This window comes from Ambystoma mexicanum, chromosome 1p, assembly GCF_040938575.1.
Source record: "Ambystoma mexicanum isolate Mex_15411 chromosome 1p, UKY_AmexF1_1, whole genome shotgun sequence".
Taxonomy (NCBI): Eukaryota; Metazoa; Chordata; class Amphibia; order Caudata; family Ambystomatidae; genus Ambystoma; species Ambystoma mexicanum.
Genome location: NC_090921.1, coordinates 1,188,616,401 through 1,188,629,540, shown reverse-complemented (window position 1 = coordinate 1,188,629,540; position 13,140 = coordinate 1,188,616,401). Strand labels below are relative to the sequence as shown.

Sequence of the window (13,140 nt, the reverse complement as noted above, 5' to 3'; positions counted from 1 at the left end):
TTTGGGGAGTAAATTCGGGATGAGTCTTTCTAGTGTAATGTACTTCTTGTTTCTGGTAAGAGTAGGGAGGCCATTGAGATGGGCTGAGGTGTGGGTCTGTCGATGGATAACCAGAATGAAACTAGGTGATGGTCAGTCCAGATTAAAGGTGAGATATTGGTGATGTACGCAAGGCAATTGTGGTCGGCCACCCAATCAAGTATTCTGCCCTTTGAGTGGGTGGGTACCATGCTTCTTTGCGCAAAGTCTAGTTCGGCAAGAGTAGTGACAATGGTACTAGCTGTTGGGTCTGCAGGGTCGTTATATCCTATGTTAAAGTCCCCCAAGGTGAGGATTTGAGACATGCATTTGAGATTGCTGGCTAGAATTACGTTAAGGTCTTCATCGAAGGTGCCGATGTGGCCTGTCGGGCGGTAGATCAGGTGGATAGTAAGGGTTTGGGTATTGGTGAGTGGGACTTTGGCTGACAGAATTTCGCAGGATCGGACGTTGGCGGGAGTTACTAATCTCATGGATAGACTAGATTTGTGTATAATGGCGACACCCCCTCCTCTGGAGTTGGGGCGATCTTGTGCATCAACAATTAAACAGATTAGGCACTTCTTAGGCACGTCTTGCCAGCCATTGTAAGACACAGTTTTGTTTTTATTTGATGTATGTTTCATCTCACTGGATTTCCTGTTTATAGCACATGCCAAATCACCCTGCTTGATTTCACTCCCTTCTGTTGCCTCAGCATTCTCCACTCTTGGTCTTGTAGAAGGCACTGGGGTCAGTGTGACTACACTGCTCCTTGATTGTGTCTCATATGGGACTCTAATACCACTCCCACCTTCACAAATAAGAAATTCCAAACTTTCATCAGAGGTAACAAATAATATTGAGGAAAAAAACAATCTTCAAATTTGCAATAGGAAACTAGAATAAACTGCCCTACCTGACAGGCCACACACCCATGGTCATCAACAAGCAACTCCACACAGTCCTTTGTAAAGAGATTCCTACTGTGAATCTGGGTAGAATCAGAGATTGTGGGTATACACTTTTCACTGAGGAATACCCAGATTTGAGCTTTCATTGTTCCAACCAAATACTCAGATGAAATTCTTAATCTGTGGCAGTGCCACTATTGAACATGCTTTGTTGCCCTAATGGGGGAAAAATATTCCAACAATCGAGGAGGGTGTTCCAAAACATGCTATCTATCCCTGATGGTACCAAAACCAGGCAAACCATGGCAGTTATAGTTGAACATCTTTCAGAGATCACTGGCTTTGACTGAGAAAACCAGGTTTGCAGTTGTTCACATTTACTTTAGGACATTATTCTGCTCTTCCATTTACAACTGTTGCAATTAGGATGTGTTCCTTCCTTGAATATGGACAATTGGGTGTGCTTGAACCTCCCTAAATGTGCTCTGTGGAAAGGTTGACCTTTTCTGGGTGTGGTTGTTAGGCAGAAACCTGTGCAGTTCCCTTAGGGACCACTGCAAAAGATTTAAGACTACAGGTGTTTGGCAGTAAACCCACTTGGTAGCAGTCTGTACCACACAGATTCACTTGGTAGCTGTGGCTGAGCAGTCAGACCTCCCTCAAGAAGAGTTAAGCAGTATATAGAGTATACACAATAGGTACAGAGATACAGTAGCACAAGCAAACACTGACCAGAGCTTTGGTGTAAAAGTATATAATTATTTATTTAGAAACACACTTGTAAATTACACTAGCACAAAAGAGGTAAATAAATTCAGCACACAGTCACTATTATATATAAAAAGAACCCTAATTACTTATTAGACAAGTCTTATTGAGAAACACCACTTATTTTCAGACAGAGGTGAGCGCTTAACATAAGATGGCACTCTAATAAGTTATTGAAAAGGGAGGGAAAAGGGCAGAGTTATGGAAGCACACAAATGTCAATACTTTTAAAAGAACCACAGTAAGGCAGGATAGGCAGAGTTCTACTGGAGAGCAAGGAAGTCAATTGCAAGGCCCACTCTTAGAGGGAGCAAGCAGAAGCGGTCCAGGTTCACACAGTGGGGTTATGCCCAAAGAGTCTTGTAGATAGTTCGCGCACAAAGAATGAAATTAAAGTCAGGAAAAATTAGCTAGGTTGTCCCATGCCAGCCCAGGTTAGAAAGTCGAGGATTTACTGTCACCTCCGAACGATCTGTCGCAAGGGAAGCCAGGCGGACACAGTACATTAGTGTGAAAGAAGCTCCAGCGGGGGCAGTTGTTCCTGGCAGCAGGTGCAAGTTGGTGTTTCGTCCAGAGGAAGAGGAGGTCTCACCGTGGAGGAAAGATGAAGGTTGTTGCACTGCCAGGGAAGAAACCAGCCGCGGAGTTCTTCGGTTAAAAGGTACTACCCTTCTATTCGCAGTAGTGGTAAACCGTGGTATTCCGGTTGCCAGGGTGCTTGGCACGGGCAAGGCAGCCACGAGATGCTCCAGGAAGGTGAAAAGAAGGCAAAACTGGTTATCCCCACCAGTCAAAGGAAGAAGACTCTCCGGACTGGAGATCTCCTCTGAAGTCGGGAAAAGTGGTGAGACGTTTCAGCAGGGCTCCACCGGTGGTGTCGTCGTTGCAGGTCGGCTCAGCTTCTCCCTCCTCGGATTCTTAGGTCCTGTGGCAACTTCTGAAGTTCCAGTCCCCAAAACCCTGCTTTTATGCAGCAAACCCCCATTCATTCAGCCTAGCTGTCAATCAAACATGCTAAGTGGTGAGCCGGCCGGCTCACCACTTGAGCCAATCACACAAGAGTGCGACTTGAGTTGCCAAGGCAACTCAGTCCAGGGTGCCTAAACCCCCTCCCACACCCCCTGTGGTACACAGACAGAGTGGCACCACTTTTGGAGGCTTCTGTGGAGAAGCCCACCAAAAAGTGGAACAAAGGGCTCGACTTGGGTTGGAGTCACAGAAGAGAACACAAACGCCATTTTAGAATCGGGTTCTAGCAAAAAATACCAACCGGTGAATTAATATTAAATAAATAAACCAGCGGTATGTTCGAGGCTATAGGAATTAAATAATTCAAGTTGGTAGCCTCGAACAAAGGGAAAATCCCATAGAGATATATTCGCGGTTGAATATAAAAAGTAGTATCCACTGCCACCAGCCGAAACTCGATCAGGGGGGACGGAGACAAGCCCCCTCGAACAACAGACATCGGGGCAATCGAATTGCCCCGACCAGTACGTCCACAATATGATGGTTTGTGCTGGTTTCTGTTCATAATTTGGGACTAGTAAAGCCAATGGTGACTTTACATGCCCTGGGAGACAGTAGTCAGTTCCAGGGTATGGAGTCTATGTTGGGGGGTCACTACGACACCCCTGGGTTACGGCACGGAGGGTGCTGTGTAACCCACATCAAAAACACATGAGACTCTATGGAGTAAAAGACCCCATAACCAATAAAACACATGTAAAGACAAAGGAACACCTCAAATCATGTCTAAGAATGGGAGTAAAAGAGTCTCACTCTTAGCAGGAGAAAAAAATAAACCCTAAAAATCCAGCAAAGCTGCTGGGGGACTCACTAGGTTTGGGAAATTAGCCTTTACAGAGAAATTTCCCTAACACTCGCCCCCCCCCCCCAGACTAAGGGACAGGAGGATTTAATCCACTCCTGGATGAATCTCATACCTCTAGTCAGTTACAAACACCCTAGAGAGACCATCAGCATTTTGGTGGTGACACCCTGACCTATGTTCTGTGGTCAAATCAAAGGATTTCCTTTGTAAGCTATATGACCTACAAACCCTTTAAGGAACTTTAGTCTTTTTAAAGTTATAGGGGATCTGGTTGACCAGTCCCTCAGAAGTTGTTACAACTTCTGAACCTGTGTTAGGCTTTTTCAAGGGGTCCTTATAAAGGATTCCCTTAGATGTAGAGGGGCCTCCAGAGGTCCTCACCACCTCGCTGTTGGGAGAAGGTTGGGTTTTAGGCCTCTTGGTTGGAGGGGATGGAGATAAGCAAGGTACATGCTTCTCCTTCCTCTTACATCTACCTTTACCTACTTTAGGAGTTTCCCCCTTAAGACTAGGAATTGGGTTGGAGTCTTCTGTGGAAGGCCCAACAGTCTGAAGGTTTCTGGCCTTAGACTTTTCTTTTCTGGTTTTCCACCAGGACTGAGAATTACCAGTTCTCTTAGGCCTAGTTAGGGTTCCAGTAGGTCTATCCACCTCTTCCTCAGAAGCAGGGGGAGTCACAGACTCTATAACTGGGGGAACAATGATGGAGCTTGGTTGGGGCTCCCATTTCCCTAACATGTTAGCCTGAAATGTGCCTGGGTCAGAGGTCAATTTACCAGGGCTTGGAGTGGGGTTCTCAGTAGAGGTTCCCACAGGCTTAGAGTGGTTCCTTAAGGTGGCCTCTCTAGCCAATTTGGTTTGGTTCTGGGTCTCCATACTGAGAGGCCTGGGGGTACTGGATACTACTCCTAGAGTTCTTGGATCATTCCCCAACAGGACTCTCCCAGGCACCTCAGTCTGAACACTGACAGGAATTAACACTGTCATGTCATTACACTGAATGAGGGCTGGTAAAATTGGAACCATTTGGACAGGGCATCCAGACATCTTAGTGGGACCTTTGGGTGCTTTAGCAACATCCTCAGGCCTGTAAAAGCTTTCATCCACTACTGTTCTGCTGGCCCCAGAGTCTCGCCTGGCAGGAGTATCCTGACCATTGACAAGAACACTGTCCATATAATAAACTTTAGAGTTTTCTGGTATGGAGTTGTACACACTCCTATTCTGATCACTAACCAGACCCATGGATTCTACTGTTACACTTGCTTGGAAACCCAAAGGTTCTTCAGCAAAGACTTCAAAGTGAGCACTAGCCATTTGGACTTCCTCCTCAGGAGTGAAGGCTAAGGAGACTGTGCTGATCCCTGCAGGTTTACCCTTACATATGGGATCTCCTTTGATGTGGTCAGTGGCCCCACAGAGATAGCATGTTCCAAATGCTCTCTGGGAGGGTGGCTTGGCCTGACCTCCTTCTGGTTTGTGACCAGAAGGTACACTAGCCTGTTGTGGTTTACCCTGGGCTTACCCTGGTTATTTTGTTGTTTGGCGCCCTCTTTGGATTGGGAGGTATTAGAATTCTCTTGGTTCCCTTATGGTGGCTGCTTTCCCTCATCCTTTTTCTGAGTGACCCCTGAGTCCTTGTGAGTAGCCCTGTTGGCAACCCACAAGTCAGCAGCCTTAGCTAGCTTTCTAGGATCTAATTCCCTTGAATTAGCCAAGTGCTGTCTGAGGTCAGGAGAACAGGCATCATAAATTGACTCCAACATTACAAGATTTCTCATTCCCTCATAAGTGTTCACCTTGTAACCCTTAATACATCCCTCTTAGTTTTTCAAACTTTCACTCACCCAGCTAGCCCAAGGGGTACCATCATTCTTTTTGAGGGTCCTAAACCTCTTAAGGTACTTGGAAGGGGTCTTCCCAAATCTAGCTATCAAAGCTAGTTTCAAACATTCATAATCCTTCCTATCCTCCTCCCCCAACTCCATTACCACATCAGTTGCAACCGGGGGGAGCCTAGAGAACAACCAGGAAAGTAACTCATTTCCTGTAATGTTCTGGAGCCCATGATTATATTCAAACAAACTCAACCAATCCAACACATCCAACTTAGGCTCATGCATACCCACCAACTCCTTAGGCATCCGGGGTCTTTTGGGACTGGAACTTCTAGAGGATTCGGAGAGAGAAGCACTTTCCACAGACAATTTTTTCATTTCTAGCTCATGGTTGAGCTCCATTTCTCTGAGCCTTAGTTCTTGGTGCCGTTGTTCTGTTTGAGCACTAATTCTTTTGAATTCTAATTCAAGCTCCATTTTTTCTAGTTCCATATAATGAGGATTAAGTGTGGGACCTGATAAAGGTCCAGTAGGTACAGCTGGCAGGGCAGGTAGAGGCCCAGGGGAGACAACTCTATCATCTCCCACCTCCTCTTCTGCTTCTGACTCAAAGTTATCAATACTAACATTCATATCAATATCATTGCTGTTATCTACAGTTGCTGGAGTGGTAGGTTCCTCTGAACCACCATCCAGACTTTGGTTTGCTAACAACCTTTCTATTAGCTCCATTTTCTTCCCTTTAGTCAGGAGATTCTTATGCTTACAGAGAACTCTTAAACAATCAGCAGTTTTTTGTAGCAAGGGACTCTTGACTATAGCTTTCCATAGTTGACCTGTTTTAGAAAATACCTCTTTAGTGCTAAGCTTTGTGGTTAGTTGCACTAAGGTATCTATAAGCATACTAAAATGTATACTCAATACAAATCCCACCGCTCTACACCATTGTTAGGCAGAAACCTGAGCAGTTCCCTTAGGGACCACTGCAAAAGATTTAAGACTACAGGTCTTTGGCAGTAAACCCACTTGGTAGCAGTCTGTACCACACAGATTCACTTGGTAGCTGTGGCTGAGCATTCAGACTTCCCTCAAGAAGAGTTAGGCAGTATATAGAGTATACACAATAGGTACAGAGGTACAGTAGCACAAGCAAACACTGACCAGAGCTTTAGTGTAAAAGTATATAATTATTTATTTAAAGACACACTTGTAAATTACACTAGCACAAAAGAGGTAAGTAAATTCAGCGCAGAGTCACTATTATATATATACAACCCTAATTACTTATTAGACAAGTCTTAGGGCCTCATTACACGGAAGGCGGTAATGGTTAACGGCCACCGTTAATGGTAACGGTGACCGTTAACCATTACCGCCTTACTACGAGGTCCCTTAGCGGGTTGGTGCTTTAACGCCTGCTTTTTGCAGGCGTTAAAAACGAACCCGCTAAGGGACCTCGGAGCTAATTACGGCACCGCAAAATTGCAGTGCCGTAATTAGCGCCTTCCCCATTCCCATAGAGCCCTTTGGGGCAGAAATGGGAATGGGGAAGGGCAATGGCGGAAGGGGGATTTACCGCCCCACCAACCTTGGAATGGGGCGGTTAATCCCCTTTCCGCCAAGGCGGTGCCGGTAATTTGCCAGCATGGTCCAGGGTGCTAATAGCACCCTGGATCACCGCCTTCCGTGTAATGAGGCCCTTAGTGCGAAACACCACTTATTTTCAGACAGAGGTGAGCGCTTAACATAAGATGGCACTCTAATAAGTTATTAAAAAGGGAGGGAAAAAGGCAGAGTTATGGAAGCACACAAATTTCAATACTTTTAAAAGAACTACAGTAAGGCAGGATAAGCAGAGTTCTACTGGAGAACAAGGAAGTCAAATTGTTTCCATTATAAAACAAGTCAGAGGGCCTTTAAAATACCCATTTTGGTTTATACTTTCTTTGTTAGTTTTGTTTGGCTGCTGAGCTATCCGTGGATTGGACAGGCTCACACATTTAGTTAAGGAGGAGCCATGGAGGATTTTCACAAGTATAGGTTAGTTTTGGAGATGATTTTCTTCGATTCTGATTGAGTGTATGTGTTATTTAGGCTCTAATCTACCCTATTCACTGTTAACCCCCTTTTTTGCGAGAAAAAAAGTGCCCTGGTTTTCCTAAAAACACAGGAAAGGAAAGGTGCAAGGGCACCTTTTTTTCTCGCAAAAAAGCCAGACTAGGGAAGGACTCTGTCCCACAGCCTCTTACTTTTTTTCCTTTCCTCAAAAGCTTTTGTTATGGGGTAGCCTGAACTGGCGTCAGGATTTGTGGACTGTATGATACACTTCTTTGCAGTGGTCTAGTGCTGCACTTGCTTAATGAACTCTGGTTTCTGGCTCTCTCTTTTTGTTCCGTCCAAGCTTTCAAACATCTCTTTCTAGGGTCCTTCACACATTGCATGCATGTCTTCTTGCAATTGACAAAGCCCTGCATTTTCCTCATCCTCCTTCCTGTTCAACATGTATCACCTTGTCTTTACACCATGGGTCAAGCAATGATATCAGAAGCTACTCCTGGATCCTCCCCATCCCAAAGTCGTGTGCATCTTGTAGGAAGGGAAAGACCAGATCCATGGCCAGGCAATTCATGTTCATTTGTTATGTTGCATAGTTCTAATTCTACCATATACCAGCAGTCATTGGATTGACAGAGATTTTAATTCATAGGGCCTCATTCCGAGTACGGCGCTAACCAATGGCGCTATTAACGCCTTGGTTGACGCCGTACCCGGACCCGCAGCGCCTTGGTGGTTGGCGGAATTACCGCCCCATTCCAAGGTTGGCGGGGCGGTAATTCCCCAATCCCCATTTACCCTTCCCCATTCCCATTCTTGCCCCATAGGGCATAATGGTGATTGGGGAAGGCGTCAATTACGCCACCGTAAATTACGGTGGCGTAATTAACATCAAGGTCCCTTAGCGCCATGGTATTTAACGCCTGCTAAAAGCAGGTGTTAAAAGCACCATGGCGCTAAGGGAACTCGGAGTATGGCGGTAAGGGATTACCGCCACCGCTCTCGTTAGCGGTGGCCGCTATCCCTTACCGCCATACTCGGAATGAGGCCCATAGTGTGATATTTTGTGACATGCTCAAAATCCTCAGCAATGATGGGTTGGCTCATTAAGAGGGGAATAAAGTTAACATCATGCTATGGGATCTGCTTGCAAAGGTGATGTTCTGGCAAGGCATTTGAAGACCTGTGAATCAGCAAGATTCTATGGTAAAAAGGTGAAGGATGTTGGAGAACATGTGCTCATTCCCTGCAGTTTCGGGGAGGGAGGCTGCCTTTTCACACTTTTCTTTTTCAAATCATGCAGTTGATTTCATCTTATGGGGCCCACAGGTAAGATGTGCCCACATTAGTGGCAAGCCCCCCACCCCCACCTCTAGCCCAAAAAATACTTTTTTTACAGGTGGCAGGTTGCAATATGTTTTTGTTGTTTCCCCCCTAACATAAGTCCATACTCCTTACTTTGTGGGACTGCTAACACCGACCCTAAACTTTACTCTTTACTTGGCCTTTTTGGTATACTTTGCAGTGGATACTGGGTAGGTGAATTTGATTTAAGGGCAGGTGCTGTTGATGGGACTGATTGAAGTTGTGGGCAGGTGTTTTTCAGCCCATATTTGGAAAATATTGTACACTTGTACATGGGAAGTGTTTAAATCTTACTTCATTTGTATATTGCATTGAAGTGGCATTGTCAACGCTGAGTCGTCTGAGTAGCCATCTTGAATCAGGGGATGGAGTATAATCTTTGCCCTGCTCTTCATTGTCATGTCTTGTTCCCCATGTGTGGCTTACTCTCCTTGTTGCAGAGCTGATTTCATATCTTTTCTCTCTTATGCCTCGGTTGGTGGGGGCACAGCTGTCGCCTCCTGAGCTCCATCCTCTGGTGGCCGATGCAGGTGCAAAAACACTGCTTGGACAATTACATTTATTCCAGAGGCATCAGATTCACTTAAGACAGATACTTCTGTACTTTGCAGATCTGGTTCTACCGATTGACCAGCATGGCCCGTGCAGAGTCCAAAGTTCTATCTGGACCTTTCCTATACAAACAACCACTGCCAAAACAGTTGAAAAACATCCAGCATAATCATTCCTCCCCTGAGCTCTACCCTGTCCCCTTCCACATTTGGGTACTGCAGCAGATTCCGACTTGTTAATTTAACTCACCTCTACATTGCAATAAATGCACCCGGGACTTTCAGTGCTTTGGCTCTCTCCACCAGCTGTTGAATGTTCCTCGGTCCTCAGCGCTTTGGCTTTCTCTTCCTTCTAATGCACATTGTGTTCTTGTTGTTTTGGCCTGCTTCTCCACCTACTAAATGCAAATGGAGATCTCAGTGATTTGGTCTTCTACCGAGACCTACTAAATAGGCATGGAATTCTCAGTGCTTTGTCCTTCGCCTACTGAATGTGCCTTGGGTTCTCAAAGCTTTGCCTTTCTCCTCTGCCTACTTAATACATCAGAAGTTCACAGTGCTTTGTACTTCCCCATCTGCAAAATAAATGCACCTGGTGATCTCATTGTTTTGGCCTTCTTTTCCATCTGATAATTACATATAGGGTTCTCTGTGCTTTGACCTTCTTTTATGCCTACTAAATACAAATGGGTTTCTTAATGCTTTGTCCTTCTTCACCTACTAAATGCACCAGTGGTTCTTAGTGCTTTGGTCTTCTCATATGCATAACACTCCAAGTGATATTCTTAGTGGTTTGGATTTGCCTTTCACTAATAAATGAACAAGTGTTTTTTAATACTTTGGCCTTCTTCTGTGCCTTCTAAATGCACTTAGATTTATCAGTGTTTTAGCCTTCACGCCTTCACTTCCTACTAAATGCACACAGAGTTCTCATGTGTTTAGCCTTCTCCTTAATTTACTAAATGCACATGGGTCGCCCAGTACATTTGCCTTCTACAATGCTACAAAATGCAAATTTGGTTCTTACTGCTTTGACCTTTTCTTGTGCGTCTGAAGTGCACCTTGGGTTTAAGTGAAAAGACTGGCAAAATAACCCATGCCCCACCACCAGAACACCACTCAAGCTCTGCCTCAACAAATACAAAATAGCCAAACACAATGCCAAAGGCACCTATTACCTCTAAGAACTCCAATCCACCACCATTCGCACACAGAAACTATTCAACATTGTCAGATACTTCTTCAAACCACCACCCACACCTTCAACACCACCATCCACTGCATGTCATGAACCATCAGGCGCGTCCTTTCTGGACTTCCTGGTTCCTGACCCATAGGGGCTTGCACTCAGCAGTACTCCCAACATGGCCGCCTAACGCGGAATACTGTTTACCAGTTTCCGTGCCGTACGCATTACGCTCTAAAAGCGGACATGCCCCCGCGGCCCTGCGCATCTGAACGCTACTGCTTGCCGTGGCTAGACGTGTGCTGCCGTAGTTCGCTTGTGTTTATCCTTTGATTCCTGGTTTCCGGTTCCCCTAAATTCCTCCTCCTTCATTCCCCCTCTTTTGTCCTCTATTGCAACCCAGATCTCTGTGCACTCGTCCTCCGTGTGCACTCTTCGCTGTTTTTCTGGATTTCCTCAGACTTCCCCGGACATCTGAATGTTCCCAGGACTCAGAACGCTGAATGCATGCTGGAACCCGAGGACCTGCACACAGGGTTATATAAGACCCGAACTCTGCGAAAGAAGACTCCATCGAAGAACTCCAACAAACAACATAGACAGTTGAGAAGGGGGGAAACCTGTGACAGATTGAGACAGTAACAAACTGATACAGATACGGACATGGTGGCTGCAGTTCAAGACCTCATGCGCGGCATGCAAGAGTTAACCACAGAAGTTCAGAATCTCAAAGCTGAGAATGCCGCATTATAACAACTAGTCCTGTCACATGATTCCGCGACCAAGGAAAGTGTATTGCTGGGCAGAGTAGTGGATAAATATGAATGCTCCTCAAAGAACCTTTGTGGCTTCCTTGATTTGTGTTTAGTGCACTTTACCTTTAAGCCCTACTACTTTTCCACCCCCAGGGCAAAGGTGGGCTTTATGATTTCGCATCTCTCCGAGAATGCATTAACCTGGGCTACGCCCTTAGTTAATTCTGGAGATGCCCTCCTGGATGATTATGATGGGTTCCTACGGTCTCTAAAGACCATGTTTGACCGCCCAGAACAAGTTTACAGTGTCCAAGAACGTCTATTCGATTTCCAACAAGGGTCCCAGGATATGCTTACCTATGTAACACTCTTTAAGCAACTGGCCAAGGAAGCGGATTGATCCTCAGAGGCTTTTTTAATCCTATTCTGGAGAGGACTAAACAAAGAGATAAAAGACGAGCTAGCCAGGGTAGTTCACCCAGGTTCCTTCCAGGCCCTTATGGACCTCTCTTTACAAATAGACATTCGAATCCAGGAAAGGAAGGCGGAAAAGAAGAAAACAAAGATGCCTTACCAAAAGACCTCTATAGAATCTCTCTCTAAACCCAAGCCCACTATTGCCCCGACCACAGACCCTGAACCCATGCAACTGGGGGCCTTCCACAGACCCATATCCCCGCAAGAAAGATTGCAACGGATTCACACCGGGTTGTGTATGTACTGTGCCTCAGATAAACATCTTGTGAGAGAATGTCCTTTGGCCCCTCCACGGCGTTCGGGAAACGCCAGCTCCCGATCCTAGATGGAGCACAGCTTCGGGAGAGAGATGTTTGCTCCACATCTATTCCATCCTTGAACTCTCCTGGACAAAACAACCTTGTGATCTTGCAGGTCTTTCTATCGCCGTCCAAGAAAGAAACTTACCCCATTCTGGCATTAGTGGATTGTGGAGCCATGGGGATTTTTATAGATCAGGATTGGGTCACTACCCAACACATTCCATATGAAACTCGAGACATCATGCAACCTGTAGAAGCCATCAATGGGCAACCTCTCTCTTCAGGACCAATAACCCTGCAAACCAAAGAGATCCAGCTCTCGATAAACCATCATCAAGAGATGATCAAGTTTGACATCATAAAGTCTGCCCATTATCCAATGGTACTGGTTACAGAAGCACAACCCATACATCAACTGGGCAGCAGGATCCTTGTTTCTTGGCTCCGAACATTGCATGTCTCACTGCCTATCCCTGGATTCCTTGTCAAGATCCTCTGAAGGTACGATGACAGACCAGCAAGGCCCACTCACGGTCTCAATTATTATCCAGGTCTCCAGGGCCTATCAGGATTACACTGATGTGTTTTCAGTTGCCATAGTTCAAGCCCTACCCCCTCACAGACCTGAAGACTGTGCTATCGATACTGAACCCTCGACAGTGATTCCCTTTGGAAGGATGTTCATCCAATCAGAACCAGAGAAAAGGGCCCTCTGAGAATACTTGGATACGAACCTAGAAAATGGCACCATCCGACCATCTAAATCCCCAGCGGGAGCTTCGTTGTTTTTCGTTCCCAAGAAAGATACTAAGGAGCTCAGGCCTTGTCTTGCTTATCGTGGTCTTAATCAATGCACCCTCAAGTACTGCTACCCATTGCCCTTAATCTCGGATATCCTGGAAGCGGTGAGAGGAGCCGTAATCTTCACGAAATTAGATCTCAGAGGTGCCTACCATCTGATCCGTATAAAGGAAGGTGACGAATGGAAAGCAGCCTTTAGAACACCCTAAGTCACTTTGAATACCTGGTCATGCCTTTCGGACTCGCCAATGCCCCAGCGGTCTTCCAACGTTTTAT

The 13,140-nt window shown here is 45.7% G+C and overlaps 1 protein-coding gene across 1 annotated transcript in view; it reads left to right on the top strand.

Moving 5' to 3' along the window:
• Window positions 1-13,140, top strand: part of LOC138451205 (IgGFc-binding protein-like) — a 320,112-nt gene that overhangs the window by 139,515 nt on the left and 167,457 nt on the right. The gene's annotated exons all lie outside the window — the stretch shown is intronic.